Genomic DNA, 26,197 nt, shown 5'->3' with positions numbered 1-26,197 from the left:
ACCGTCTCAGGGAAGCTCATCTGCATGCTCGTTGTCCTCATCGGGGTCTCGACCTGACTGCAGTTCGTCGTTGTAACCGACTTGAGTGGGCAAATGCTCACATTCGATGGCGTCTGGCACGTTGGAGAGGTGTTCTCTTCATGGATGAATCCCGGTTTTCACTGTTCAGGGCAGATGGCAGATGACGTGTGTGGCGTCATGTGGGTGAGCGGTTTGCTGATGTCAGCGTGGATCGAGTGGCCCATGGTGGCGATGGGGTTATGGTATGGGCAGGCGTATGTTATGGACAACGAACACAGGTGCATTTTATTGATGGTATTTTGAATGCACAGAGATACCGTGACGAGATCCTGAGGCCCATTGTTGTGCCATTCATCCACGACCATCACCTCATGTTGCAGCATGATAATGCACGGCCCCATGGTGCAAGGATCTGTACACAATTCCTGGAAGCTGAAAACATCCCAGTTCTTGCATGGCCAGCATACTCACCGGACATGTCACCCATTGAGCAAGTTTGGGATGCTCTGGATCGGCGTATACGACAGCGTGTTCCAGTTCCTGCCAATATACAGCAACTTCGCACAGCCATTGAAGAGGAGTGGACCAACATTCCACAGGCCACAATCAACAACCTGATCAACTCTATGTGAATGAGATGTGTTGCACTGCGTGAGGCAAATGGTGGTCACACAGATTTGTGAACAGTATTGGTGAGAAATGGTCTTTTGTGTATATAGAAAATGTTTTAGATCTTTGAGTTCAGCTCATGAAAAATGGGAGCAAAAACAAAAGTGTCGCGTTTATATTTTTGTTCAGTGTAAGTTGGACCATAAATCATCTAAAGTAGCCTAACACCTCTCTCTTCATCTCTCTTCATTATGTTTTGGGCATTCTTCAATCATCATTATATAAACCCTGCTATTAAATTGCCTTGAACCTTTGTGACTGTAAAACAGTTTGTCCACCTTTGTCCGGTCAGATAGGGTCATTTGTTCCCCCAGACTTTTTTTTAATAAAGGCTCTAAGTTGCAGATAAGCTAGGAAGTGTTTGTTGCTTTTAGCTGTTCAAAGGACATGAAAATATTATTACTGTAACATTGCTCAATGTGTCTTTTTCCTCTGTCACACCAAATCTCAAAAATGTTATTATCAGAGATCATTGGTATGAATTTGTTTTTCCACAAAGGTGTTTTGGGAAGACAAATAATTCCTCACACCAATAATTCTATGGACCTCATACCATGATCTGACCTGGTGGATAGTTAATGGTTCTTGGATCCCATTTGCAAATGAAATTGTTTCCTTCTTCTTCATCAAGATCGTGTAGTTCCATTTGTGTCCACGAGGGGGCAGTGCCTTGTTCAAAAGAAGCTAAGACAAACCTCATTTGTGCTGCTCAGTGATGACTGGCCTCTGATAAGAAGTTGTGATTCTGCAGGAATTGGAATAATGTCAAGAATAATGCAACTTGATTGATCTTTATTTTGACAACACTAAAGTTCACAAGACATGGCTGAAGATAATTTTGATTTATCAGTTGCACAGATCAGTCAAGCAGCATCTGCTGGAGTATCCACTTGAATTAACCAGTCCCCTACAGGCTCTTACATCGTAGCAACTCTGGAAGTAGCTGTAATCTGTAGAAACATAGACAAAGAACATGGATTATTAGACAACATGTACAAGTTCTCGAAGGACGGGTCCATGTGATGGATGTTTGTCCTTGGTCCAGAGATGTTCCTGGCGACTAATTTCCTTGATGACTAGACTAGTCGACTAGTCTAAAAAAAGGTCTTAGCACAGTGTATTCAAGGCTCAACATATTCCATTAACTTCCTGAAGCTTTTACCTTCAACGATGTTAAGTGGAAGCATATCTTGGGAGGTCATTGTCGTGATGAGCTGGGTTATCTTCTCAGACCAGGCGGGATCACAGCATCTCCAGGTGAACAGTGTCAAATTGGTCTGAGTGTGGCTACCTTGTTTTCATTTTCTAGGTCAAAATCCTTCCAAACTGCACTGGTTTTGTGAGAGAAAATCTCTCCAATTTCCCACCGTGCTGTTTTAAAACTCCAGTCTTCCTGAGCATTACCCTGGGGAGGGGACCACTGTCTGATGGCTCTGTAGCATCCACTAGTGCCAGGCAGCTGCATGACAGTTGAGCAGCCTTGAACATGAATAAAACACCAATTGGTTTACAGTGCCGACTAGCGAGGGGTTGACTTTTAATCGTTTAGACGACTAATTGCGCACATCTCTAGTACACAGAAGGAACAGCCTATACTCACCATGCATAAAGGTGATTCTGGCACAGACTTGATTTGAACCAGAGCAGGTCTGTATATGGCCTGAACAGTGTGTATGACCTCCACAGTAGCACCTCAAGGCTTCACCTGGAAAAGAAAAAAGAAAATGATGTTCAGATGTGTTTAGCTCTAAAATCTGCTCACAACAGACACACTAGAAACATGATATTAATTTACAGATGTTATGTATCAGCTGCAGGTTTGTAGTGTTTCCTGTACATGAACTCACCCTGGCTGACAACCAGCAACACCACAAGAGCAAGAATCACAGTCTTCATGTTCTCACGTGCCTGTTTACTGATCTCTGTGTGAATAAAGCAAAGGTGGAAATGTGTCAGAAATCAAATGCAACATTCAGCTGTGAGCACTTTAATCATGCACATATTAAAAAGCTTAAAGATATCCCACCTGGTAAATTGTTCCACTGGAGTTTGATTCCTCAGATGTGCTCTGCAGGTCGTGAGCTCCCTTTATATTGTGTCATTGATGGAAATCCAGGTAATTATTAACTCTGAAATTGTCATCTGGGTTTTACTAACACGCAAAGTGACTTTTGAAGGACACGTGTGGATGTTGCGAAACACACTATGACTACTACTAGTGTCTCTGTGTGAATAAAGCAAAGGTGGAAATGTGTCAGAAATCAAATGCAACATTCAGCTGTGACTATGTGAGCTCTGTAATCAGACACATACAGAAAGGTACTTGAGGTAAAAGAGAAAAGATATTCCACCTGGTAAACTGTCCCACTGCAGTGCTGATTCCTCAGATGTGCTCTGCAGGTCGTGAGCTCCCTTTTTGTAGTGCCTTGTTGAGCAATCGCTGGAAATCCAGTGCACCATTAACTTTGAAATTCTCATCTGGGATTCACTCACAAACACAGTCACTCATCAAGGACAGACATCAACATCATGATAGTAATGAGAAAGTGAGGCAATGCATACAGAGCACTGTGATCTGTATTTGTCACAGTTTACCTGTAACACACAAGCAATATGTTGTTAAATTGGAGTGGAAGAGTCAAACGGCTTATAAAACTGCTATCTAGCACACTTGTTCCCCTTGTTACCAAGGGTCGCCAAAGCTTCACAGGGGTTGTGAGGCCTTTTAGATTTTAGAGGGTATACGACAACCTTTTAACCTTTTGGTTCCTGTGAAGAAAACAAAATGAAGTTGTCATTTTTAAAGTCTGAATTATTAATCAAGACAATTTTTTTTTTTTTTTAGTCTCACAGACCTGAACACAAGCTGTAATCACAGAGGCTTCACTCTCTGCAAAACAGCCTTGTCGCAGCATTATAATATATATATATAATAATATAAATAACACAGTAACTTAAGTCATAAAAATATAATGTGCGCAGTAATTATGGTTACATTTTCTTCTCCCTGGTGTTTTGCTATTGTTCTAAACTAAGCACAAAAATAAGGACATTTGTGTTTGGTAGATTATTTTTTTGTTGTAACAATGCTTCTTGGCAATACATCTTATACCGCTGGAAAGCCTGTCTGTTTCCCTTTTAAATGGTGCCACAATTGTAAGGAATGCATTTGTGGGATGAGCAGCAGAGCTGAGTATGTGGGTTGCGCCCACGAAAAATTTGCCAAATCTTCTCTGCCAATGCCAAACAGCTAATTTTGCTGTTGACTCTTGTTGGGTGTTTGGTGGATTGGATGATTGAAGTCTGAAGAAACAAGACATACTGGCAATTTAACAGGCCATTCCATCCTGTCCACTCCCAAATTATGGAGGTAGTCCCAGATAAACTCCGCTCTGTGGGGGCGAGCATTGTCATCTTGGAGGATAGAGTTCGGTCCCAGACTGTGAAGATATGGGATTGCCACTGGTTTCAGAATTTCATCTCCATATCTCTCTGTATTGAGATTGCCTCCAATGATGACAAGCCTCGTTTTTACAGTGAGGGAGATGCCACCCCACACCATCACACTGCACAAAATATGTTACTCTGTAGGTGCAGCAATCAGCAAAGCATTCTCCATATCTTCTCCACACTTTGACCCTAAGATCCAACTGCTGTAGGCAGAATCTTGACTCATCACTGAACATAACTTTCCTCCACATGTTCAGGTTAATACACATGTTGCCGACAACAGTGCAAACGGGCCTGATGGTGAAGGGCAGTCATGGCAGGCCTCCTGGCAGCTCAATGAGACCGGAGATTGGCTGCATGCAGTCTGTTCTGGATTATCTGGGCAGGGAGCTGTCAGCCATATCGTCCTGAAACTGCCTACTGTTCCTAAGTGCTGACAGGACAAGGAAACGGTCTTCATGGGGAGCCGTCTTCTTGGGATACCCACCTTTCTCTGACATCCCTCGTTATATGGAACTTGGCCTTCATTTTGCATATGGTACTAGGGCTCACTGCAAATAATTCCGCAACTTGGTTTTGCGGAACACCAGGTTGAAGTTGCCCTATGGCACAGGCCCGATCCAGATTAGTCAAACGTGGCATTGTGATTCTTGGAGCAGACACCAACTGACCACTGTAGCAGGGCCCATGCTCACAGGCGCTGACAATCAGGTGCTAATCAGGTACCAGAAGCTCAAAACAAAAGTCAAAAGCAACAGCAAAAAAAAAGCTGTTTGGCATTGGCAGAGAAGATTTGGCAAATTTTTCATGGGCGCAACCCACATACTCAGCTCTGCTGCTCATCCCACAAATGCATGTTCCTTACAAATGTCAATGTGGCACCATTCAAAGGGGAAATAAACAGGCTTTCCAACTGTATAAGTTTTATTACCAAGAAGCATTGTTACAACAAAAAAATAATCTACCAATCACAAATGTCCTTATTTTTGTGCTTAGTTTAGAACAATAGCAAAACACCAGGGAGAAGAAAATGTAACCATAATTACTGCGCACATTATATTTTTATGACTTAAGTTACTGTGTTATTTATTAATGGGTATATTTTTATATTTAAGTAGTGATAGATTCAGCATTTTTGAGTTACTGGTAAATTACTATGTCATTGTCATTTATAGTTCTTTGTATCCTGAGAAAGACGAAGAAACAAATGTTGTAGCCTGCTTATTAGTCACAGCCCGAAGGGACTGGGGAAATCAACAATCAAGAGAAGAGGGTTGAATGTATGATTATAAAAATCCAATTAAAAAACATAATACACAGAGAGAATTATAATGAAAGTTTCTAAAATCAGAAAACTCATCTCTGATGTAATGTTCACATGAAGTAATCTGCTCAGAATGTATCCTAAAGACTCTTCTTACCCAAACTTCCTGCAGTTATTGCGTCCACTGTTTGGGTTAATTCTACAGTTTATGGCAGCACCAATCAGCTCCCCTGGTAGAGCAGGCATCCCATGTACAAACGCTTTGTCCTTGCACTCGTAGAGGAACTGGAAAGTGGAACCAGTTAGGTTTGGAAACAAGTGTGCCCGTTGGCAGTGTTGTAATCTTAAGCAGTTTGACTCTTTCACTCTAACTCGTGTTTTAGCCAAACCAAAATTAGAAGTGCAATAAAGTAATGCAGGATTTCTACTTCTGTGTCCAATCGACAACATACCCTACGCCATAGCCTGGGCCCTATTTCAGAAAGCAGGATAAGTGCAAACTCTGAGCATGTTGAGCCTGAGATCGGGGAAACTCTGAGTTTTGCGTTTCACAAAGCCAGTTCAGCGTAAGCTTGAGTCAGTTACGATGGCAACATACTCCGTGAAGCAAACCTACTGGCTCACAGGTTTGCTTCATCAGTTTATCCAGAGGCTGTTGCATAAGGAGAAGGTGATTAGATCCTGTTTGGATGTCTCCCCTGAGGAGTGCCTGTATGAAAGATGCAGTTTCACCTCACACTCTATCATTTATCTAACAATCTGTTCCACTGTACACATCGTGGATTTGCATTATCATTGGAGCTAATTTCATGCATTGCCCTTTGATTCTTCAGCAGCGGCAGCTTTCTTTATAATATCAGAGATACTGAACACATCAGCGAGACAAAGGTTTGTAGGGCCGTTGTAGTGTCTCTGGGTCTGAAAGGACTTTTGCCCATTTTAGTGGTTTTCCCTTAACATAAATCAGAAAGGATTATCAAGTACATATCATATGGATCATCAGTGGCCTGGTGGATGGAGCGGGCATCCCATGTACAGTGGCTTAGTCCTGGTCGCAGCGGCCGTGGGTTCCATTCCAGCCTGCAGCCCTTTGCTGCGTGTCCTCTCTCCCCCCTTAACATGATACTGTCCTGCCATTAGAGGCAACAAAAGCCCAAAAAATAATCTTTAAAAAGAAAAAGAGGATTTCCACAGAACTGCAGGTTTGTCAGTGTTAATAAGAAAATAATCTACGTGGATATGATTCATGAATACTTTTCATATATTCAAAGATTCCTCGGTTTAATAGGCTGCATTTATGGGACTCAACATCCCATCATAGCTCCATCTGAGAATAAAGTAGATTACGTGAATAGAAAGTCATTTCACAGCAATTCAATTAACCTCAGCTTAATTTTGACAGAATTAAGAAAGTATAAGCACAACTTTTACCAGTCTGTACAATATTTTGTGTTTGATTTTGAGTTGCTGCCAAGTGCGTTTGGGCCCCATCAGATTACGGCTGAATAAAATGATACAGCAAATTATATTAAAATATATGAACACTGTTAAGATATAAAAATGTTTCTATATTTTCTGTATATTAGACATTCATTATATACGTCATTAACGTATCACCTTACGCAACATCACTTCACAGATTAATGGATAGATTTTTTTTTCATGTCTTCATTCGCGATTATTAAAATCTCAGATTCAACTGGGATGAAATAATTGGCTCTGCTTTTAACTCCGCTTTCTGCCACTGAGAACCACGTTAACTGCGCTCCACTGATGATGTTTTTCAGTGCTCGCCGTGAACACACTTCCCTCGGGCTGAACATACTCAGAGCTGATTGAGCTAATTATGATTAGCTGTTCTGGAACCGAGTTTCTCAGTTCAGGCTCAATCAACTCAGAGATCGGAATTAGGCTCAGAGTTTGTTGAGCCTGCTTTCTGAAATAGGGCCCTGACGTGCACCTCCCCAGAAATGTAACAACACGATGCAGACCCCCTGTTGTATTTTTGTAAGCTGAAACCATTTCCCTCAGTGGAAACGAAGCTTTTATTTACTTTAATTTCACAGATAAGAAACAATAAATTGTGAAGACAATAAAATCTTCACAAAATGGCATTTTAAGTCTTGTGTGTGATTTATCCTGGCTTCATATGAGCAAAGGAAATCTCTACTCATCGCTAGGCTAATTTATACAATGCAAAATGCCATAGGCTTGTGCCAATAACATTAGCATGTTATATTTGTTTGGAAAACGTGTTTAGTATAAGACAGTTGTTTTGTTGGTGAATCTTGTGAGTTGTAATGGAGCCAGATTTGTACTGTTACCTTTGTTAAATGTTGCTGTTGTCCCTGGCTTCATATAAGAGGAAAAGTCCACTAGCTGCTAGGCTAATTTATACAATGTAAAATGCTGTATGCTTGTGCTAAAAACATTAGCATGTTTATGTGGGGAAAATGTGTCCAGATAAAGTGCTTTGTCTGTGAATGCTGTGAGTTATAGTGAAGCTGATTTGTGTAATTGTGCTCAAAAAGATTTCTATTAAGTGAAGAATTTAACATTTAATTCATACTGATTTCAGTTACATCACTTTCACCCCTCTGTTGTCTATTGTTTTGCTTCACTTTCTCATTTCCATCATAATTTTGAGGAGCTAGTGTTTTCTTTTTTTTTAAGATCTGTCTGTCCTTGTTGAGTCAATAGGGACTTTAAGCAGTGGCGGATTTTGTCACGGCTACGGCTCCCGCAAATAAGTCTCTCCTTGCGCTGGTACCGTAGCTGTCAAATCCACAGTTGTCATTACGCAGGTTGCTGCAGTAGCTGTCAGGTCGGAACAGCTGATCGATCACCACGTGACAGGGATGAGAGTGAAAACACAGCTCAAGTGTATGGGGTGCCGTTTGTAAAGTGTCTCACGCTGAAAATAACATCAACATTTTGCCACATTTAGCTTCAAACAATGTTTAAAAAAGTATTGTGATTTTTTTAACGTCACCTTTTACCACATTTACAGCAATATTTGTTAACTTAGAAATATATTAAATAGTTAAATCTAAATATTAAATGTGGCACCTAAATGTTAAATGTTAAATCTAAATATTAAATCTAAATCTAAATGCTAAATCTAAATCTAAATCTAAATGTTAAATCTAAATATTAAATCTAAATCTAAATCTAAATGTTAAATCTAAATGCTAAATATAAATATAAATGTTAAATCTAAATCTAAATCTAAATGTTAAATCTAAATGTTTTGGGTGAAACTAAATATTTAGCTAATATGCAAATTCACACTGCCGGTCACCGGAAGTACCAAAATAAAAGCTCGAGATGGTCAGACTGTTTATAGAATCAAATAACAATTAAAACCAACTTATCGGGGGAAATGGACACTTGAACATGCATTAGCGTGATAATAACTACCTAAAATAACAAGAAACGTGTTTGGAGAAATTTTATTTGATGTGTACTTTGAGCTGTTAGTGTCCCTTCTGAGGGAATCACCTTGTTGTTTACAAATACTTCCAGGTAGAAAACCAGCGGAGTTTAGCAACATATATATATGCACATCTCACGTTTTCACGTCACTGTATCACCGTTTAGACTAATCTGGTGTTTGTAAAGCCTATAAACACTATGACTGAACAAACATTACTATCACGGTCTGAAATTAATAACATGGTTATCGTAGATTAGCGGGCTAACTGTTAGCTGTTAGCCCCATTAGCGTGTCTGTAATGACTCACTAACTCTAAACGGTCCGTGAAGAAAATATTTTTCCAGCGGATGTCTTAGTTACAACATGATTGAGCTAACTGGAGTAGTTTAATGTCGTATCCGACAATGGGAGACATTTAACAGATGACGTCCTGATAGCTTTGCTGCTGCTGCAGCCACTGGTGCTTTCTAGACATCGTGATTTCCCAAAACTGAATAAATACCACACATCGCAACACAAAACTGCTTTGCTAGCTCAATCATGTTGTAACTAAGACATCCGCTGGAAAAAAATATTTTTTTCACGGACCGTTTAAGAGTTAATGAGTCATTACAGACATTGCTAACGGGACTAAGAGCTAACGGTTGTTAGCTTAGCTTAGGTTGTTAATCCCTCCGAAGGGACACTAACAACTCAAAGTACACGTCAAATAAAATTTCTCCAAACACGTTTCTTGTTATTTTAGGTAGTTATTATCACGCTAATGTATGTTCAAGTGTCCATTTCCCCCGATAAGTTGGTTTTAATTCGTTATTTGATTCTATAAACAGTCTGACCATCTCGAGCTTTTATTTTGGTACTTCCGGTGACTGGCAGTGTAAATTTGCATATTAGCTAAATATTTAGTTTCACCCAAAACATTTAGATTTAACATTTAGATTTAATATTTAGATTTAACATTTATATTTATATTTATATTTATATTTATATTTAGCATTTAGATTTAACATTTAGATTTAGATTTAGATTTAATATTTAGATTTAGATTTAGATTTAATATTTAGATTTAACATTTAGATTTAGATTTAGATTTAGCATTTAGATTTAACATTTATATTTATATTTAGATTTAGCATTTAGATTTAACATTTAGATTTAGATTTAGATTTAATATTTAGTTTTAACATTTAGATTTAGATTTAGCATTTAGATTTAACATTTAACATTTAGGTGCCACATTTAATATTTAGATTTAACTATTTAATATATTTCTAAGTTAACAAATATTGCTGTAAATGTGGTAAAAGGTGACGTTAAAAAAATCACAATACTTTTTTAAACATTGTTTGAAGCTAAATGTGGCAAAATGTTGATGTTATTTTCAGCGTGAGACACTTTACAAACGGCACCCCATACAAGTGAGCTATCTAAGTTCGGTCAAAATGTCTTTCAAAAGGGCCAGAGAGGAGTTGCTCTATGCATTAGATGACAAGTTAATATCAGAGGAAGAGTTTTTGTCATTATATGACGTGAACAAATCTAAGAACTTTGATTTACCATATCAACACTATATGCGCGTTTTCACCTGGATGAAATGGAGGAGGATGAATGTCTGGCGGAGTTCAGAGTGAGAAAGTGCGACCTTCCAGTGTTGGCAGATGTGCTCGGGATACCAGACAAGTTCATCTGTGATCAGAGAAGTGTCGTGGGAGGGATGGAGGGCTTATATAGGCCTGTGCTCCTAAAGAGGCTGGCATGAAGGAATGGAATAAAGACTAATGTACATAGTATATAGGGTATACTGAGAAATTATATACCGTATGCAATGCAAGGATGAGGGGAGAATATAGCCTACAGCAGAAAATATTTCACTATGGTTTTATACAGTGAAATATACATAGTATCCTGCGTCTGTGGGAAAGGATCACTGAAACGTAATATATAGTGTGTCACTATCAATTGTAGAACACGTTTCATTTCAGAAATATAATGAAAACCATTTAACCACGCATTGTAGCGACTACTTGAGGCGCTTTGTTTTCTCGTAGTGAGTCAGCGGGCTACGGCAGGCTACGGCAGGCAACGGCTTAAGTCTCAATCAGCGGAGCGCAGATGTACTTCCGTATCCGTGGCAAAATCCGCCGCTGCTTAAAGTCCCTGCTGTGTTTGTGACACCCAGATGAGAATTTCGAAGTTATTGGCACACTTGATTTGCATCGATTGCTCAACAAGTTTTAATAAAAAGGGAGCTCACGACCTGCAGAGCACATCTGAGGACTCAGCACTGCAGTGGCAGTGTTTACCAGGTGAGACACTTGTGTCTTTTAGGCCTATCTTAAGTGTTTTTCTGTATGCGTCTGATTACAGAGCTCACATAGTCACAGCTGGATGTCTCATTTGATTTCTGACACATTTCCACCTTTGCTTTATTCACACAGAGATCAGTAAACAGACACGTGAGAACATGAAGACTGTGATTTTTGCTCTTGTGGTGTTGCTGGTTGTCAGCCAGGGTGAGTTCATGTACAGGAAACACTACAAACCTGCAGCTGATTAATAACACCTCTACATTAATATCATGTTTCCAGTGTGTCTGTTGTGAGCAGATTTTAGAGCTAAACACATCTGAACATAATGGGTTTTTTTTCCAGGTGAAGCCTTGAGGTGCTACTGTGGAGGTCGTACAAACTGTTCAAGCCGTGTACAGACCTGCTCTGGTTTAAATAAAGTCTGTGCCAGAATCACCTTTGATCATGGTGAGTATAGGCTGTTCCTTTTGTTTACTGGTCACAACAATGACAAACATCCATGACATGGACCAGTTTTTTTTGTTTTTTTTTTGAAAACTTGTACATGTTCCTTTTCTATGTTTCTACAGATAACAGCTACTTCCAGAGTTGCTACAGTGCAAGATCCTGCAAGCTACTGCTTAACACAAAGGGAATCAGCGGCAGATGCTGCGCGACTAATCTGTGCAACTGAAAAATGAACGTCATGTGACACATCTGTCAGTAATAATGATCATCTACAGTCATGTGTTGTGTACGTTAGTGTTGTCATAATAAAGATCAATCAAGTTGCAGCTTTTTCTGTTTTTATTCAATGGTATTGCAAAACAACATGAATCAGCTACATTTTATTTAAAAATCATTTATTCTGGAAATCACAGACTTTTGTTTTGGCTGCTAAAAGTCAAGTTTTAGCATCATTATTCAAATTCTTGCAGAATGACAACTTCATACCAAAGGTCAGTCTTCACATCTGTGCATTTTTATCTAAATTACACTTCAAAATGTAAAACTTTATCATGCTGTTTTATTACACAAGTAGCTCATATTTCTAAGATTGTCCAAAAACCACACAACAACCTAATCCCAAATCATCCAAGGCCCTGTATGTCCATGTTACCCACACACAGATGTAATCATTTGGCTGATGATGGACTGGGGGCTCATCCTACTCTCCAATATGCTATGTGTGAGCTCAGTCCTGCGTGTTCTTTAATGAAGCAATAGGAGAAGATATTCGGTCTCAGTTAATGTAGTTTATTAAGCAGTAAAGGAATAAAATTACAGAGCTCTGGGTCTCAACTTCACGTCCCTGACGAACAACAATGGTGTGTCAGTTCACGAAGTCTGACCTCCTGTCCTTTCCCTGACCCAGTATATTTGAGCGTAACAGAGTGTCATTGTGCACACAAGGCGTTGTCCTCTTCTCATTGGCAGTTCCACTTCCTCCTTCACCACACCACGCCCCTGCCTCGTGTTAATCTGACTCCTTCCCGCTGGCGGTGGGGGCGTGGTTCCTGTTTTGAAAGACAAAAGAACAACACAACTCCCTACACGTGCTGTACCTTACTATCTGTACATCACTTTCTATTCTTTTTACCATATATGAAACTAATTATCTAAGCATTGTGGTATGTGCTCCTCAGACTTCATGTCTCTTCCTCTCCTGTACTTCTCCGCTTCTGCAAAGCAAACACATTCAGATCAGCTGAAATCATCTCAGTATTCTCATTGTTCACACATCTAAAACTTATATAGTGAAAAACAACTGATAGTAAAACACATAAAATCATTCTATTCCCAACACTGATTAGACCTTCATTCAGGACTGTGTGGGCGTGAACAGACTCTCCCTGACTCTCCTGTTAGGGCGGGACAAATGTTTGTTATAGTTTTGGTAAATTTGCCTTCATTAGACAGAGTCACAGGGGAGACTGAGACAGAAATACCTCCACCTGCTCTGGAAAAGATTGTGAGGATCTCAGGACTGCTGATCACACACAGACTCTGCTGAGTTTTCTCTTTCTCTGTCACATTGCACCACCTTGCGGTGGATGAGAGGCTGAAAAAGAGTGTTGGGAAAGTGTGGATTTTACCAGTGTTGGGGAGGAACTACACTGCTCAAAAAATTGAGGGAACGCTTAAATCACACATCAGATCTGGATGTGCTGAAAATGTGCTGAAACTGATGTACATTGTATAATTAGTTCAGAACAAAATGACATAACAACGGTCAATGGAAACCAAAATCATCAATTCATTAGGGGCTAGATCCAAAATCAATAAAAACTGCATGGCTGTATGCACTCCCAACAACATCTGGGCATGCTCCTGATGAGTCGGCGGATGGTGTCCTGGGGGATCTCCTCCCAGACCTGGATCAGGGCATCCAACACATTCTCATTCCGACCTCATCACATATCGATGTTTGGTCATGGACTTTCCACGGCCTGATATGACCTGAAAGGTACCCTGGGTGCGTTGGTTGTTGACGTTCTGGGACACTGTGTCAAGTTCTGCCTGCTACATGTATTGTCTTCTTTCAAGATACACTTCTGTTTTAACAGGAAATTTAACATTTACATACAGTATCTTTCAAAATAAACGCAGTATGTCAGTACAGCCAATTGATGTTTTTTCTTACAACTAACGCACATGGTTGGGTTTAGGAAAAAAGAACAGGGTTTGGCTGTCCAATCTTACCGTACGTGAACACCATTCTCCTGGGTCAAAGCCAGTGGTTGTTGGACCTGCCCATCCAACCCAGACTTTCACCACCATAACTTTCGTTCTTGCACCGCCATGTTTCCCCCTGATGCTGCCGAGCGTTGTTGAAGGTGGCAGTGCTGTTTGGGCTGAGAAAGCCATAAGTAAGGTAAAGGAGGTTATTGGGTTGGTGCGGGGAACAGTGAGACCTGGCATTAGGGGAGTGTCTCTGGGACGCCAGAGATCACTGTCTAGCCTCCTGGAGGTGTCGTGGGACCAACTAGATGAAACACTGGTGAAAGGAGGCTCCTACCTGATGACCCCAAAGATGTGTTGGTTATCACTGCTCACTGGTCTGTATAGTTAAGCCTTGCCATAATAGCTTATCATAGGGCTTAGGAGGTTATTCAAAGAGCGCTGATCCTTTATTTAGAGCATAAATTTCTTGTGTTTATTTTAGCTCAGAACAGCGACCGGCCATGCATCAAGCCGACGTAACAGAACGGCTTTTTTCGTCAGTGTCTGACATCACAAGTCACTGCCCAAGCGCCAGTGAGCTCCTGGACAGCCTGTGGAGGTACTTGGGAGTGTCTGATGCACCAATACATAACGTCCCATAGGTGCTCAGTTGGATTTAGGTCAGGGGAATGAGAGGGCAAGTCAATGACAGCAATGCCTTCATCATCTAGAAACTGCCTACACACTCTGGCCACATGAGGCCGGGCATTGACCTGTACCAGGAGGAGCCCAGGGCCCACTGCACCAGCGTTAGGTCTGACAATTGCTCATTCTGGTACCTAACAGCAGTCAGGGTACTGTCAACTATGACATGGAGATCTGTGCGACCCTCCAAGGATATGCCTCCCCAGACCATCACTGACCCACTGCCAAATAGGTCATGCTGGATGATGTGACAGGCAGCATAACGTTCACCACGGTGTCTCCAGACTCTTTCACCCCTGTCACATGTGCTCAGTGTAAACCTGCTCTCATCTGTGAAGAGAATGGGGTGCCAGTGGCGGACCTGCCAATTCTGGTGCTCTCTGGCAATTGCCAATCGGGCTGCATGGTGCTGGGCTGTGAGCACAGGTCCCACTAGAGGACGTCAGGCCCTTATGCCACCCTCATGCCACCCTCATGGAGTCTGTTTCTGACAGTTTGGTCAGAAACATGCACCCCAGTAGCCTGATGGAAGTCATTTTAGGGCTCTGGCAGTGCTCCTCTTGTTCCTCCTCACACAAAGGAGCAGATAGGTCCTGCTGCTGGGTTGATGCCCTTCCACGGCCCTGTCCAGCTCTCCTCGTGTTACGGCCACATACATGAAGAGTTTAACATTTTATAGACACTGATTTGACTGACATCACTGTCACCCCTCTGTTTTCTATTGTTTTATTTCACTTTCTCATTTCCATCATAATTTTGATAAGCTGGAGTTTTCTTCTTTTTTTTCTGGGTTGCAAAACAGCTTCTCTGGTTTCGGCAAAAACAGTCACAGAAAATATTGATATGTTCTCTTGTTCAGTGTGGCCATTGTGTGTTTTTCAAAATCAGTGTCTGTCCTTGATGAGTCACTGTGTTTATGAGTGAAATCTACATGTGGATGTCGGAGTTATGGCACACAAGATTTTCCCTGATTGCTCAACAAATCACAATAAAAAGGAAGCTCAGGGAGCACAACTGAGGACTCAGCACTGCAGTGGGACAGTTTACCAGGTGGGATATCTTTTCTCTTCTAAGTTTTTTTTTCTGTATGTGTCTGATTACAGAGCTCACATAGTCACAGCTGGATGTCTCATTAGATTTCTGACTCTTTTCCACCTTTGCTTTATTCACACAGAGATCAGTGAACAGACACGTGAGAACATGAAGACTGTGATTCTTGCTCTTGTGGTGTTGTTGGTTGTCAGCCAGGGTGAGTTCATGTACAGCCCGCAGCTTCACTAATGGCATATTATTAAGTATGGAGGAGTTATTTTAAATGTTTAAGTGTAAGATTTCCCACATGTCTACTTATTTGTGGCGCTGTGTTCTCGTGTCATAGACCGATCAGCTGACACCAGGCGATGTGAAAGTGAAACTAAACTAGTTACACTGAGTCCAAACGTTTTCTGTCACTAACACACAGCTGCTTCTCTTCTTCATTCATCAATTTGATCAGCTGTGATCGGATCGACTGATCACTGATCCACCCCACGACTCAAACTGCACACACTGCTGGCGAGGAAAAATGGAGCTCATGAAGGGTTTCGCGCTGCGTTCAGGACCCGCAGAAACCTCTGAATTTTGAGAGAGTTTTATTTATTTATTTTTTATTTAAATCAGTTTAAATCATGGATTACCTGATTCGTAAAATCATAGAGTTGTAAGACTATAAATCATAAAATCACGTAAGATTTTGAAAGAGTTTCAGCAGCAAGAAGCGTAAACAGAAAGTAAAAGCGAAGTCGTCGAAATCTGGCGCTTTGGCAGTGACTTGCAGTGTCAGAAACGACGAAAAAGACGTCCTTTGATGTCAGCATGATACACGGCTAGTTGCAGTTACAGTGTAACGTGCCCAGTAGCGTCAAGGGAATGCGGACAGACAAGGTCAAAAGTTAAGGTGGCAAAAATCAAGCGTAGCGTTAGTTCTGGCAGGCCACGATGTCAAGCTCTAAATTAGCTGTCAATGGCAAGCAAGCAATCCTCAATCAGCTGATGGCTCAGCTGACTGCCCTGCTCCTATTGGAAAATTGCATTCAGAGCGCTATTTAAACAGCTCTAGCCTGGCCCCTTTTGTTGCTTCCTCTGCTGGTAATTGCAACCCACCTCCACCCCAGCTCCTCCTGTCATGCTGCTTTCTCTGCTCTATCTGGGTTTCTTTTGCTGCTGCACTCCCTGCTATAGCCGTTCATGATGGCTCATGAAGGGCAGGAAGGTGTGCTCTTCCTGCTTCAGGCTTTACACGCGCGTGGAAAAGCAGGGGTCCCAGAACAGAACCATAACGCCATGTAATATACCTTGTGCAAGTAAATAAAGATTGTTTTTGACAAAGTGGTCCTGACTGAAGTCAGATTGGGGCGGGCGGGAGGTGTGGTGTTGGGTCCAACAAACACTGACTTTCACCTGGGAGAGCTATGTTCGCGTTTTCATTGCCGAAACCCAATCATGTGTGTTTATTTTGAAAGAGACTGTATGTAAATGTTACATTTCCTGTGAGAACAAAAGTGTATTTTGAAAGAAGACAATGCATGTAACAGGCAGAACTTGACACGGTGTCCTAGAGCGTCAACAACCACCGCACCCAGGGTACCTTTCACGTCAAATGTGGATGTGGAAATTCCGTGACCAAAAACGTCACTATGTCAAGTCGGAGTGAGAATGTGTTGCCTAGGGCCAATTTAGACTCACCAATTAGCCCAGCGAGGGTAGAATGGAGCGTGAGATGGATTGGCGGTTTGGCTGAAACCAGTGACCAATCATCCGTGGCAGTGACAATGCAGCACTAGTTTGTAGACAGTGACTGAACATAAATGTCTTTTACTTTTTCCAGGTGAAGCCCTGACGTGTTGGTGTGGAGGTATAAGGTCATGTTTAGGCCGTACAGAGACCTGCTCCATTTCAGAGGAGCGTCTGTGCCAGTGTGTCCTTTGATCAGTTCCGTAAGTATCAACAGTGCAACTTCTGCAGTGCATCAGCCTAAAACTGTCCAGGGCCTGTAGGAAGGCAATTTCTTTTGCTGCTATGGGAGGTTGGGCTGTGGTGGTTTGAGTCCAGAGCAGGCTGTTAGAGTAGAGTTGATCATGTTGGTGCTTTGGCTGCTGTCTGTGGTTCTGATCAAAGCCTGATCTGCAGGATGGGAGGCAGGGATGCCTTTCAGTTCAGTAATAGTTGTGGATGTTTTGACCAGCCTCTAAAGAAGTGTGCTGAGCTCTGAATTTTAACAGTGATGTCATGGGGCCAAAAAAGACTTGTTGCCATTGACATACATTGTGAAAGACACTTCCTGTAAATAAAGGGATCGATTCAAAGTCATCACTTAAATTGAAAACCTGTAGAAGTTGTCTAACGATACATCCTGTCTTCTTCTTGTTTTCACAGCAAGGAACAACTTCCATGGTTGTTACAGCGAAGATGCCTGCAGGCAGCTGAATCATCCTGGTATAGTATCTTGCAGGTACTGCAAGACCGACATGTGCCAGTGATTAATGAAGCGTCATGCAACAGATATTCCAGTCATAATAATAATGATGTGTTGTGCATTTTGCACGATCATAATAAAAATCAGTCTGTTGCAACTTTTGTCCTTTCTCACTTTTTATATATCAGTTTTTCAAATGTTTTCTGATGGTGAATCTTATTGTCATATAGAAAACTTTTAAAATATGGAGATATTTCAGCCGGTAAAAGTCAAGTTTTAATAACAGCAACATTCCAATTTCTTCAGAGTCGCAGCTTCATATTAAAGACACATATGTGTGTGTTATAATATGTTTTTAATTGTTTTTGTGTTTTCAACTAAATTACACTTGTTTTTCATGCAAATAGCCTATATTTTTCAGAGTAATTTTTTTTCTTCATATTTTTCTCTTTTACATACAGCAATTTTGTCTTATTGATTCTTAACAACTCTTTATATATGGTTAAAATGGCATCGTAATGAAGCTCAAACTTACCAAATCTACAGTCACAATCTACTGTTTAGTGTCCTGTTTCTGATTGGAAAAAGTTTATTTGTGCAGTCAAACATCTCAAACAGTGTCTCAGTGACAGTCTAATTTCTATTCAAGTAATATTCATACTGGCTCAAATAAACAATTTGATCGTATTTCCTATATCTGCCGAACAACAGTTTTTGTGTTAAAGGAATTAAAGGCCAACCCAGTCTCACTCTAAAGTCGTCGAAATTCAGCACTTGGGCAGTGACTTCCAGCATCAGAGACTGATGAAAAAAGACGTTATTTAATTTCGGCATGATACACAGCTGGTCATCAAATTGCGTTGTTGTACTGACATAATGCCTTTATTTTGAAAGAGACTGTATGTAAACGTTCAATTTCTTGTGAAAACGGAAGCGTATTTTGAAAGAAGACAATGCATGTAACAGGCAGAACTTGACATGGTGTGCCAGAACATCAACAACCAACTCACCCAGGGTACCTTTCATGTTGTATCTGGACATATCAAACGTTGATGTGTGACGAGGTTGGAGTGAGAATGCGATATAAAGGCCTGTCCCAAATATAAGCCTGTTAAGTTCAGTGAGCAAATAAAAGCCTAACAGCCTCTAACCACTTATCCTCTTGAGGGTCGCGGGGGGACTGGAGCCTATCCCAGCTGACATTGGGTGAGAGGAAGGGTGCACCATGGACAGGTCACCAGGCTATCACAGAGTCACCAATTAACCTGCATGTCTTTGGACTGTGGGAGGAAGCCAGAGTACCTGGAGAGAACCCACGCTGACACAGGGAGAACATGCAAACTCCGCAAAGAAGGGCTCCCACACCCGTGATTGAACTGTGAGGCCACAGTGCTAACCACTACCCCACCGCCCATTACTGAAATATGAAATACAGATTTTTGGGAGCTCTTGGGCAAACCTCTTGGGCAAAATCCAGTAATTAGACTCGTGCCAAACCATCCAAGGTCAATAATGAACCTTCAAGTTAAACTTAATTTATATTTTTCTGTGATCTGTTGTCATTATAATAGAATAATAGTGATGCCCTCTAAATGACAGTGGTGTTTGTAGGTGTAAGTGCAACTTGTACTTCACAGGGTTCTTCATACAGAAAAATAAAGCTAATGTTAACGTGTCCGCAGTATTTTTTTTAACAATAGAAAATGTGTGTATTTTGTCACGGTGAAACATTGGGATCAGAGAGTTTTTCCCAGCATCCACGTCTGGCCTTGATAAGTCACTCTGAGTGTGAGTAAAACCCAGATGACAATTTTTAGAGTTAATAATTACCTGGATTTCACCCATTGCTCAAAAAGTCCCAATAAAAATGAAGCTGGCAGCCTGCAGAACACACCTGGGGAATCAGAACTCCAGTGGAACAATTTACCAGGTGGGATATCTTTAAGTGTTTTTCATATGTGCATGATTGAATATGGCATTTTTCTGACATTCTTCCACCTTTGCTTTATTCACACAGAGATCAGTGAACATACACGTGAGAACATGAAGACTGTGATTCTTGCTCTTGTGGTGTTGCTGGTTGTCAGCCAGAGTGAGTTCATGTACAGGAAACACTACAAACCTGCAGCTGATTAATAACCAGTGTGTCTGTTGTGAGCAGACAGTGGCTGAATATGAATTTTCTTGTCTTAGGTGAAGCCTTGGAGTGTTGGTGTGGAGGTTCAAAGCGATGTTCAGGCCGCACTGAGGTCTGTCGCAGTTCAAGCGAAGTTTGTGCCAGTGTCTACTATAATCAATTCCGTAAGTAGCAACAGTCCAGGGCCCCATGTGAGGGAACATTTATTTTCTGTTTGGAGAAATCAGGCTGATGTTGTTTGAGTCCAGAGCAGGCTGTTTGGTTAGAGTTGATAAATTTGGCTGCTGTCTGTGTTTCTGATCAGAGGCTGCTTTGCAGGGTGGGTGGGAGGAAAGCCTTTCAGATCAGTAATAGCTAAACGGGTCAAATCAGCCACCTATTTGGCCCGACTTGGCTGCGAGGAGCGGGCGACAGCGAATGGACCACATCGTTGTTCCTTCAGTGTACTGCTCAGCTAAAAAGCTCTTAGGAAAAATCCATTACCTGAACCAGTTCCACGTCAATACTTTACTGAAAACTTGTAGAAAGTATTTGAGAATACATCCTGTCTTTTTCCATGTTTCCACAGCCAGCAACAACTTCCATGGTTGCTATGAGGAATATGACTGCAGGCGGCTGAATCGTCCTGGTTATGTATCTTGCACATACTGCAGGACTGACCTGTGCTAGTCATGGATGAACGTCATGCAACACATCTGCCAGTAATAATAATAATGATCTACCCAGTGTGTTGGGTACTTTTGCATGATTATAATAAAGATCAATCCCTTGAAAACTTTTGTCCTTTTTCACTGTTTATATATGTTTTTTTCTAATGGTTTTCCAAAAGAATATAAATCTAGCTGCTGTGTGTTGTTACTGACAATTATTGTGACATATAGAGAACTTTTATTCTGGTTGAAAACAGGCTGGAGATACTTCAGCTGGTAAAAGACTACTAAAGTAACAGCGATATTCAAATTCCCACAGTCACAGTTGTTGTATCAATATTTTTAATCGCCTTTTTTGGGTGTTTTCCCACAAAAATTACGATAACTAATACATTTTCTCATGTACAAATCACCTATCTTGTCCTATCTGTTTTTAGTCTTTGTTTTTTGCCTTTATTGACTCTTTATAACTCCTTATAAATGGTTAAAATGGCATCATTATAAAGCTCAAACTGACCAAATCTCCCATCACAACCTGCTGTTCAGTGTTTGCCATGTCTTGTTTTTGAGAGGAAAAAACAAGTATGGTTTATTTGTTCAGTCGAACATCTCATACAGTGTCTCAGTGACTTTACAACAACAACAACAACAACAGTTCTTAATACATCACAAAAAGCTAAAGACATTAGGAAAGAATTTTATTCACCTTACAGCGCTCTGAATGGTAATGTGCCAAATTTCACGTGCTGGGAAACTATTTTTGGATATAAGTTGGTCACACTGGGTTTTGCAGCAGCCACGTCTGGCCTTGATATGTTGCTCTGAGTGTGAAAACCCAGATGACAGGCTCAATCAACTCAGAGATCGGAATTAGGCTCAGAGTTTGTTGAGCCTGCTTTCTGAAATAGGGCCCTGACGTGCACCTCCCCAGAAATGTAACAACACGATGCAGACCCCCTGTTGTATTTTTGTAAGCTGAAACCATTTCCCTCAGTGGAAACAAAGCTTTTATTTACTTTAATTTCACAGATAAGAAACAATAAATTGCGAAGACAATAAAATCTTCACAAAATAGCATTTTAAGTCTTGTGTGTGATTTATCCTGGCTTCATATGAGCAAAGGAAATCTCTACTCATCGCTAGGCTAATTTATACAATGCAAAATGCCATAGGCTTGTGCTAATAACATTAGCATGTTATATTTGTTTGGAAAACGTGTTTAGTATAAGACAGTTGTTTTGTTGGTGAATCTTGTGAGTTGTAATGGAGCCAGATTTGTACTGTTACCTTTGTTAAATGTTGCTGTTGTCCCTGGCTTCATATAAGAGGAAAAGTCCACTAGCTGCTAGGCTAATTTATACAATGTAAAATGCTGTATGCTTGTGCTAAAAACATTAGCATGTTATATTTGTTTGGAAAACGTGTTTAGTATAAGACAGTTGTTTTGTTGGTGAATCTTGTGAGTTGTAATGGAGCCAGATTTGTACTGTTACCTTTGTTAAATGTTGCTGTTGTCCCTGGCTTCATATAAGAGGAAAAGTCCACTAGCTGCTAGGCTAATTTATACAATGTAAAATGCTGTATGCTTGTGCTAAAAACATTAGCATGTTTATGTGGGAAAATGTGTCCGGATAAAGTGCTTTGTCTGTGAATGCTGTGAGTTATAGTGAAGCTGATTTGTGTAATTGTGCTTAAAAAGATTTCTATTAAGTGAAGAATTTAACATTTAATTCATACTGATTTCAGTTACATCACTTTCACCCCTCTGTTGTCTATTGTTTTGCTTCACTTTCTCATTTCCATCATAATTTTGAGGAGCTAGTGTTTTCTTTTTTTTTAAGATCTGTCTGTCCTTGTTGAGTCAATAGGGACTTTAAGCAGTGGCGGATTTTGTCACGCACGGCTCCATAAATAAGTCTCTCCTTGCGCTGGTACCGTAGCTGTCAAATCCACAGTTGTCACGCAGGTTGCTGCAGTAGCTGTCAGGTCGGAACAGCTGATCGATCACCACGTGACAGGGATGAGAGTGAAAACACAGCTCAAGTGTATGGGGTGCCGTTTGTAAAGTGTCTCACGCTGAAAATAACATCAACATTTTGCCACATTTAGCTTCAAACAATGTTTAAAAAAGTATTGTGATTTTTAACGTCACCTTTTACCACATTTACAGCAATATTTGTTAACTTAGAAATATATTAAATAGTTAAATCTAAATATTAAATGTGGCACCTAAATGTTAAATGTTAAATCTAAATATTAAATCTAAATCTAAATGCTAAATCTAAATCTAAATCTAAATGTTAAATCTAAATATTAAATCTAAATCTAAATCTAAATGTTAAATCTAAATGCTAAATATAAATATAAATATAAATGTTAAATCTAAATATTAAATCTAAATCTAAATCTAAATGTTAAATCTAAATGTTTTGGGTGAAACTAAATATTTAGCTAATATGCAAATTCACACTGCCGGTCACCGGAAGTACCAAAATAAAAGCTCAAGATGGTCAGACTGTTTATAGAATCAAATAACGAATTAAAACCAACTTATCGGGGGAAATGGACACTTGAACATACATTAGCGTGATAATAACTACCTAAAATAACAAGAAACGTGTTTGGAGAAATTTTATTTGATGTGTACTTTGAGCTGTTAGTGTCCCTTCTGAGGGAATCACCTTGTTGTTTACAAATACTTCCAGGTAGAAAACCAGCGGAGTTTAGCAACACATATATATATGCACATCTCACGTTTTTCACATCACTGTATCACCGTTTAGACTAATCTGGTGTTTGTAAAGCCTATAAACACTATGACTGAACAAACATTACTATCACGGTCTGAAATTAATAACGTGGTTATCGTAGATTAGCGGGCTAACTGTTAGCTGTTAGCCCCGTTAGCGGTGTCTGTAATGACTCACTAACTCTAAACGGTCCGCGAAGAAAATATTTTTCCAGCGGATGTCTTAGTTACAACATGATTGAGCTAACTGGAGTAGTTTAATGTCGTATCCGACAATGGGAGACATTTAACAGATGACGTCCTGATAGCTTTGCTGCTGCTGCGGCCACTGGTGCTTTCTAGACATCGTGATTTCCCAAAACTGAATAAATACCACACATCGCAACACAAAACTGCTTTGCTAGCTCAATCATGTTGTAACTAAGACATCCGCTGGAAAAAAATATTTTTTTCACGGACCGTTTAAGAGTTAATGAGTCATTACAGACATTGCTAACGGGACTAAGAGCTAACGGTTGTTATCTTAGCTTAGGTTGTTAATCCCTCCGAAGGGACACTAACAACTCAAAGTACACGTCAAATAAAATTTCTCCAAACACGTTTCTTGTTATTTTAGGTAGTTATTATCACGCTAATGTATGTTCAAGTGTCCATTTCCCCCGATAAGTTGGTTTTAATTCGTTATTTGATTCTATAAACAGTCTGACCATCTCGAGCTTTTATTTTGGTACTTCCGGTGACTGGCAGTGTAAATTTGCATATTAGCTAAATATTTAGTTTCACCCAAAACATTTAGATTTAACATTTAGATTTAATATTTAGATTTAACATTTATATTTATATTTATATTTAGCATTTAGATTTAACATTTAGATTTAGATTTAGATTTAATATTTAGATTTAGATTTAGATTTAATATTTAGATTTAACATTTAGATTTAGATTTAGATTTAGCATTTAGATTTAACATTTATATTTATATTTAGATTTAGCATTTAGATTTAACATTTAGATTTAGATTTAGATTTAATATTTAGTTTTAACATTTAGATTTAGATTTAGCATTTAGATTTAACATTTAACATTTAGGTGCCACATTTAATATTTAGATTTAACTATTTAATATATTTCTAAGTTAACAAATATTGCTGTAAATGTGGTAAAAGGTGACGTTAAAAAAATCACAATACTTTTTTAAACATTGTTTGAAGCTAAATGTGGCAAAATGTTGATGTTATTTTCAGCGTGAGACACTTTACAAACGGCACCCCATACAAGTGAGCTATCTAAGTTCGGTCAAAATGTCTTTCAAAAGGGCCAGAGAGGAGTTGCTCTATGCATTAGATGACAAGTTAATATCAGAGGAAGAGTTTTTGTCATTATATGACGTGAACAAATCTAAGAACTTTGATTTACCATATCAACACTATATGCGCGTTTTCACCTGGATGAAATGGAGGAGGATGAATGTCTGGCGGAGTTCAGAGTGAGAAAGTGCGACCTTCCAGTGTTGGCAGATGTGCTCGGGATACCAGACAAGTTCATCTGTGATCAGAGAAGTGTCGTGGGAGGGATGGAGGGCTTATATAGGCCTGTGCTCCTAAAGAGGCTGGCATGAAGGAATGGAATAAAGACTAATGTACATAGTATATAGGGTATACTGAGAAATTATATACCGTATGCAATGCAAGGATGAGGGGAGAATATAGCCTACAGCAGAAAATATTTCACTATGGTTTTTATACAGTGAAATATACATAGTATCCTGCGTCTGTGGGAAAGGATCACTGAAACGTAAGATAGAGTGTGTCACTATCAATTGTAGAACACGTTTCATTTCAGAAATATAATGAAAACCATTTAACCACGCATTGTAGCGACTACTTGAGGCGCTTTGTTTTCTCGTAGTGAGTCAGCGGGCTACGGCAGGCTACGGCAGGCAACGGCTTAAGTCTCAATCAGCGGAGCGCAGATGTACTTCCGTATCCGTGGCAAAATCCGCCGCTGCTTAAAGTCCCTGCTGTGTTTGTGACACCCAGATGAGAATTTCGAAGTTATTGGCACACTTGATTTGCATCGATTGCTCAACAAGTTTTAATAAAAAGGGAGCTCACGACCTGCAGAGCACATCTGAGGACTCAGCACTGCAGTGGCAGTGTTTACCAGGTGAGACACTTGTGTCTTTTAGGCCTATCTTAAGTGTTTTTCTGTATGTCTGATTACAGAGCTCACATAGTCACAGCTGGATGTCTCATTTGATTTCTGACACATTTCCACCTTTGCTTTATTCACACAGAGATCAGTAAACAGACACGTGAGAACATGAAGACTGTGATTTTTGCTCTTGTGGTGTTGCTGGTTGTCAGCCAGGGTGAGTTCATGTACAGGAAACACTACAAACCTGCAGCTGATTAATAACACCTCTACATTAATATCATGTTTCCAGTGTGTCTGTTGTGAGCAGATTTTAGAGCTAAACACATCTGAACATAATGGGTTTTTTCCAGGTGAAGCCTTGAGGTGCTACTGTGGAGGTCGCATAAACTGTTCAAGCCGTGTACAGACCTGCTCTGGTTTAAATAAAGTCTGTGCCAGAATCACCTTTGATCATGGTGAGTATAGGCTGTTCCTTTTGTTTACTGGTCACAACAATGACAAACATCCATGACATGGACCAGTTTTTTTGTTTGTTTTTTTTGAAAACTTGTAC

The 26,197-nt window shown here is 40.1% G+C and overlaps 2 long non-coding RNA genes across 5 annotated transcripts; one reads left to right on the top strand and one right to left on the bottom strand.

Annotated features, from left to right (window-relative positions):
• Nucleotides 1–1,465: 1,465 nt before the first annotated feature.
• Nucleotides 1,466–3,605, bottom strand: LOC125880730 (uncharacterized). Of its 4 annotated transcripts, none has more exons than XR_007448144.1 (6): nt 3,042–3,605; nt 2,717–2,819; nt 2,538–2,612; nt 2,291–2,395; nt 1,853–2,169; nt 1,466–1,640 (listed from the first exon to the last, which is right to left on the bottom strand). It is a non-coding gene; the product is annotated as an uncharacterized LOC125880730 (long non-coding RNA). The 4 variants fall into 4 exon arrangements; XR_007448142.1 differs by having other exon boundaries at nt 2,717–2,914; nt 3,042–3,073; XR_007448141.1 differs by having other exon boundaries at nt 2,717–3,065.
• Nucleotides 3,606–15,138: 11,533 nt separating this feature from the next.
• On the top strand, nt 15,139–18,025 carry LOC125880437 (uncharacterized). The gene is made up of 4 exons (XR_007448071.1): nt 15,139–15,547; nt 15,672–15,746; nt 17,364–17,472; nt 17,912–18,025. It is a non-coding gene; the product is annotated as an uncharacterized LOC125880437 (long non-coding RNA).
• The last annotated feature ends 8,172 nt before the right edge of the window (nt 18,026–26,197 follow it).

The sequence above is a fragment of the Epinephelus fuscoguttatus genome, linkage group LG20 (assembly GCF_011397635.1).
Source record: "Epinephelus fuscoguttatus linkage group LG20, E.fuscoguttatus.final_Chr_v1".
In the NCBI taxonomy this organism is placed as follows: Eukaryota; Metazoa; Chordata; class Actinopteri; order Perciformes; family Serranidae; genus Epinephelus; species Epinephelus fuscoguttatus.
This window is presented reverse-complemented; position numbering and strand designations above follow the sequence as displayed.